The sequence below is a fragment of the Myotis davidii genome, unplaced genomic scaffold, assembly GCF_000327345.1.
Source record: "Myotis davidii unplaced genomic scaffold, ASM32734v1 scaffold281, whole genome shotgun sequence".
NCBI lineage: Eukaryota > Metazoa > Chordata > Mammalia > Chiroptera > Vespertilionidae > Myotis > Myotis davidii.
Window position 1 is genome coordinate 7,031,836 of NW_006293784.1, and position 6,691 is coordinate 7,038,526.

Consider the following 6,691-nt stretch of genomic DNA (forward strand, 5'->3'; position numbering starts at 1 on the left):
CTAACTGACCACCCCTTCAAAATAAGAGAGCTCCTGTTAATGCACAGGTAACCATGGAGGTGCGCCACCCTGAATGCCCACCAGAAACAATTTCCCTTTCGGGCGCAAGGAGTAGTTAGCTGACAGCCTCCAGCTGTGAGGACCTTCAGGCTTTGCCTCAGTGGAAGCCATGCTCATCGGTGCTGCTTTGTCTTTCACTTTAATGTCCATCTCTTTCTATTCCCCCTTCACCACAATGCGTGGAACTTTTTGAGAGTGGGGTCTAAAGACTCATCCTGGTATGTTGGGAAGAGCAGCTAGTCTGGATGCATCACAGCATCCTCACTAACTAGTTTATTTATGTCTCTAGACAAGTCACTTGAAGACTGTTATGGATCTGGTCTACAGGGAGTGGGGGTTGGACTAGGACAGTGATGGCGAACCTTTTGAGCTCGGCGTGTCAGCATTTTGAAAAACCTTAACTCTGGTGTCGTGTCACATGTAGAAATTTTTTGATATTTGCAACCATAGAAAAACAAAGACTTATATTTTGATATTTATTTTATATATTTAAATGCCATTTAACAAAGAAAAATCAACCAAAAAAATGAGTTCGCGTGTCACCTCTGACAGGCGTGTCATAGGTTCGCCATCACTGGACTAGGAGTGGAATTGTCATGCTGAGATCTCTGTAGTATGGGTTTGCTGGCCAGTATTGTCTCATTGCTCACACTGTAGACTTTCAGCAGCTGACAGGTGAGGTCCTAGCAAGGACTTCAGACTTTTTTCCTTGTTACAAGCGCTGCTTTCCTTTGAAACATTCAAGCCACTCAAATAGTTTCTATGGTAACAAGCCTCTTGTTTTTCTTATGAGGCAGATTTTTGAAAAGGTTCTTCATTTGTATGCCCTCTCGGGCCTGTGGTCTTCTAACCTGTAGCCCTTTTGATTAGACAAAGCCTTTATTTAAAGACTTTCCCTCAGGAATATTGTAGACACATCGACCAGAAGAACAAGCAGTTGCTTGTCCTACTAGCATGTAAGGTTTTATTTTATTTATTTATTTTTAGCTTGTAAGGTTTTAAGGTATTAATAAGGCCTCATATCAACAGAAAGAGGAATTGTTGGATTAGTTGGTAGAACAGTCATACCAAGAAAATGAATATTCTTTGTTAGGAAATGACATTTAATTTCACGGTTACTTTTTATTATGTAAAGTTCTCAAACACAAAAATAGACAAAATTGAATAATGGACAGCTATATACCTACTACTTAGATTCAAAATTAACATTTTGTCATATTGGCATGTTCTATTCTTTTACTGAGAGCAAATCAGAAACATGTATTTAGAGGGAAAATGTCGCCCTAGAAAGTGTTATTGTTTTTTTCTTAACCACTTACACTATGATTAGTAAAATTAACTATTAATTCCTTCAAATCATTTCATACCTAATCTATATTCAGACTTCCCCAGTTGTCCCATATGTCTTTTAGTTATGATTTGATCAAACCAGGACCCACTACATTTGCATTTGATTGTTAGGTTTAATCTAGAAGAGTTCCTTCGATCTTCCCCTCCTCCCTCCCTACATGACACAGATTGTCAGTTGTGCTTTAAGATGATCCACCTGTGGGATTTGTTTGATTTGTTTTCTTCTTGTTCCCATTTAACTTGTTTCTCTCTTCCTCATATTCCTGGAAACTGGAAATTAGGTCTAAAGACTTAATTAAATTCAAGGGAAACATTTTTAGCAGGAATGCTGTTTTCTTCATGCAGTATCACAACCAGGAGAAAGAAAATGTTTGAATGTGAAGATTAAAAGACTCTAGTTGGTTTGAGAAATGATTTTTGACCGGTTTCCTAGGATAAGCTTTAAAGAGAAGTCCTTTTAAAAGCACACACAACCCTTTTATTAGTTTAAAGATTTAATGGGATTCCTTTTTCCCTTGAAACTGTTCCAGTTTTTAAAAAGTAAAGGTCAAAGTAGCATTACATTACTGAAGTTTTCCCCTTATAAACCCAATAAATGGTTGATAAAACAGTATTTTGTGAGTGATGTTCAGCAACTCTGGGCTCTAGCAGCCGCTGGTATCAGGCTGCTCTTTCTATCTGCTCTCCTGGGCCCCCTCTTCTCTTAACCCCCATGTTGATAACTCATTTTACTTTGTTTTAACAAATCAGGTTTCCTCTCTCCATTTCCTTTGCTGTTATTGACTTTAGGCCTTATCACCTCATGGCGGACCGTGACCTGACATAACTCCAGGTTTCCTCCCTCTGAGCCCTCCCCTTCAGTCCATGCTTCTGGTAGGTCAGGTTCAGACTTCTGGCGGCGGCGGTGCTCCAGGTTCTGATCTGGAAGTCAGAGGACAGGGGTCAAAATTCAGCTCTTGCACTAACTAGTTGGCTCTTCCTCAGCAGAACTTAATGTTTCCAAACAGAGCATCACCTATGAAATGGGAACGATAGCTGTTTTAGCTAACGCAGAGTGTGGCAGGGCTTGAGGTCATGAGCTAAAGGTAACATTTAATTTGAAAAATGCTCTGAAATAGAAGGGAATCTAGTTTCTGCCTGATGTTGTTTCCCACTGCTGTATTTTATCTTCCATGCCTCCTTCCTCTCCTATTCATCCTTGAGGCCTGCGTCAAATCTTTATCTTCAATGTAACCACATGGTTTCTTCCAGCCCATACTTTTTCCTTTATATAAATGATTGCTGCAAAATAAAAAAACCCAAACACTTGCTGCCACCAGGCCTCTGGTCTATACTTATGCCATTGCTTCGTGTGTGGCCCTGCTCCCCACCTTGGTTATTCACAATTACTAGCATAGAAATGGTTGCAAAGAAGGGGCTACAACTTCTTATGTGAGGCCCTCCCTTCACTTTTCACGGTTCCTTTCTGCTGCCTGCTCTAGGTAAAGCTGGCTGCAGCTTCTTCCTCATGTCTTCCCTCTTGTCACCCCTTCCCCCCAACCTGTCTCTTCTAGGCCTTCTTTTTTCAGTTGGTGGGCAGACATCACAGTATTCTGCAGGAATTGTCACCCTCTGACTTGGTGACTGTAGTGAGGGTTTTCGGTGAGGTATTATATTGCCCACTGTTTGGCCTTGCTAAACAGCCAATTAGGGCCAGTAGGGGTCCATTTTCAACCTTCATTCTCTCTCACTCCTCAGGAACCTATGCTCCCAGGCTGACTGGTCAGCAGAATCGCTGTGGTGTTGGTTTGTTTTTTTAACAGCCATAGTCCAGCGTTCACCCCCACACCTAGAGAATTTCTCAGGGTGGCTCTGGAAGCTGTATTTTCCAAAGCTCTATGATTAGCCATATTTGGGAGCCACTGTTCTAAAAGATGATCTCTTCTCCCTTAATCATTGTCACTAATGATGGTAGCTTGCACACCCTGTTGGTACTTATTCATCAGGTAGAATTACAGATGGCTCCATAACATTAATCTCTGTGAAGTCTCATGGCATATGTGAATGTGGGCTGATAAGGGCCGAGCCCACTAAAGGCTTTTGAAGCAAATGCATAGGTATCAGATTGGTGTGTCTTTCTTTAGAACGGCTGTGAACCAGACCTTGTTACCACCATCTGTTTGTAAATTTCGTTTTCAGCTGAACAGCTGGATTGTGAAAGATATATGGAATTATCCAACTAAAAAACTAAATTTGGCAAGTATACATCTTCCTTTTTTTTTTTTAAAACTCTGGATAACTTTGAAAGTTAATAATGTGCATGATTGGCAGCCTTCAGTTTTATCAGTGAACAAATCTGAATAGTTTAGAACAGGTGCTTTTCCCTACCTTAGTTCAGAAAGCCGCTAACCATTACTATGCACATCTCAAAGGCTGACCAGTGGGTAGCTGTTGATACTTGGTATTGATTTCTAACACCTTGAGTTGTGCAAGCCAGGAACCTGGGAGTTCTCTTAAACTCCTTTCCAAACCATCCAATTACCTTGAGAACCTTCTAGCCCAGGTCATAGTCTGCACACAGTTCGAATGAGGACTCGGGTCTCTGAACTCTCTTAATTTATTGCTATCCTTTACCATTCTACTTGCACCGTTGTGCTTGTGGTTCCCTAAGAGCCAGTTAAGTAATTGTGTCTGGGGAGAGAGGTTATAAGTGCTTTCCTTTTTTCACTTCGGTATTTCATTATCTTATAAACTACAAAGAACATTACTACTGTAGTCAGGAAAAAAGTCTTATTTAATAAATATAACTTCATATGCAAAAACTTGCCCCTCACCAATAGATGTCATGTTGATGATGAGACCAGCTGAGAAGATGGGAGTAGCTCACCAGTCTTATACATGCATATCACTACTATTTTGAAGACACTTGGCACATTTATTTCAATAGTCTGAGATACATATTTTTTTCAGCTTTATTGAGATATAATGGACATGCAGCCTTGTTTAAGTTTAAGGTGTACGATGTCTTGATTTGATATACTTATATATTACAAAATGATTACCACCATAGCATTAGCTAACACCTCCATCACATTACATACTTATTTCTTTTTTGTGGTGAAAACATTTCAGATCTACTTTCTTTGCAACTTTCAGGTATGTAATACAGTATTGTTAACTATAATAAAAAAGCAGTGCATTAAATTCCCAGAAGTTATTCATCTTCTAACTGGAAGTTTGTATTCTCTGACCGCCTTCTCCCCATCTCCCCCACCCTTACAGCCCCTTGTAACCACCACTCTACTCTGTTTCTATGAGTTTGGCTTTTTGAGATTCTACATGTAAGTGATATCATACAGTCTTTCTTTGTCTGGCTTATTTTACTTCCAGGTTCATCCATGTTGTCTTACCTACATTTTAATGATTTAAAAGCAACCTGGGGATTTATCTGCCAAGGATGACAGGAATGAAAGTTTCCAAAATAACCAAACGTTTACCTTCCCTGCCACGCAGTGGACCTTTCCCGCTGACAAACATGCAGTTTATGAAGTTCGTGGAGCTGGTCAAAGCTGTGCCGCAGGCCGTCCGCGCGCCGCCGGCGGATGGTGGTCTGAACTCATCTTCGTTTCTGCCTTACGTTAGTCGGAATGTTTGGGTCCGTGCTTATTTTGGCCAAGTTTTAGCAATGTGAGCTTTGTCTTAAACGCAAAAAGCTGCGAGTGTTGGAAGTGGTGACAAGAGGTAAACCCTCATGATGGGAATGAAAGCAGAGAGAGTGATTTTCTTCCCTCTTTGATTTGTTTGAACACTGCAGTTGCTCTTACTCGTAGGACACATTTTTCTAAAAGGGAGGTAGGAAGCAAAAAAGGTTAATGCCATGGCAGGGCAGGAGCCTCTGCTTTACTTGCAGACTGTCCTTTAGGGAGGCATCTGCAGGAGTTTGCATGAAAAGGCTGCGTCTTTCCTGTGACATCTTCCTCCAGCCCCAGGCCTTCTGTGCAAAGGTAATCCAGGTTTCCTGCCTTTTTTCCCCCAGAAAAAACCCCTCCAAAACACCAGCTTGTGTATGAACACTTCAATTAAAGCTTTTCTTATTAATGAAATGTCTCAAATACGCAAGCAAAAGTATAAAGAACTAGTTTAATCAACATTCATTTAGTTTTAGTAAATATTAATAATTGCTTTTAAAAATACAGATCCTATTACCCTCCCTCTGCATAGTTAACCACTGTCTTGAAATTGGTCTCTAGCTCTCATGCCTATTTTAATATTTTTATTTTTTTAAAATGTTTTATTGATTTTTTTACAGAGAGGAAGGGAGAAGGATAGAGAGTTAGGAACATCGATGAGAGAGAAACATCGATCAGCCGCCTCCTGCACACTCCCCACTGGGGATGTGCCTGCAACCAAGGTACATGCCCTTGACCGGAATCGAACCTGGGACCCTTCAGCCCGCAGGCCAACGCTCTATCTACTGAGCCAAACCGGTCAGGGCTAATATTTTTATTTCATGTGTATGCCCACCAACAACATGTAGCATTGTTTCTACTTCATTTAAATAGATCATAACTTAAACATCTGTGACTGCTTCTGATACTTGCTCTTTGCGTTGGACAATGCTTCCAGAAATTATAAATGCAGCTCAGATTACTCGCATTCACTGCTGGTTCATATTTTATTGTTTGACTGAACCCAAACTGTGTAATCATTTTTTTCCGATGCACATTTAAAGACCTAATATTTGCTATTATCTGCAGTAAGAATTCTTATGTTCCCTTGGCCACATGAGTTTCTTTGGAATCCCTTCTTTAAATCTATTTTAAGGAAGTAATCACAGGGTACAGACTGACACATTAATTGGATAAAATAGGGATCTATGTTTAACTCTGGCTCTGTACATGGCATACAGGGCACGTGGAAACTCCAAAAGCCTTAAGTCACAATGCTGGCTTCCACAGTTGGGAGAAGTTAGCATTAAGATCTGCTTGCTGGTAGATGCTTCTCTAATGTTGTGAGGTTTTGGGCCCGGGATTCAGACCTTTCTCCAATAAATCAGGGTGGGCTCATCTTTATTAGCATCTTGAGTTGATTTAATTCCAGCCAAGATCAAAGAGGCTTTTTAGGTCTTGCTTTCTGTCTTGTTCTCTCTCATTTCTAAAACCAGCAGGCAGATCCGGTTGCCCGTTCAGGGTTCCCAGTCTTCCTCCAGTGTCTTTTAACACTGCCCCCCCGCCCCCCGCCCCCAAGCATAGGTGTGACATTCTGGCTCCCTTCTCTACTTTTTGGTGCTGATCACCACACA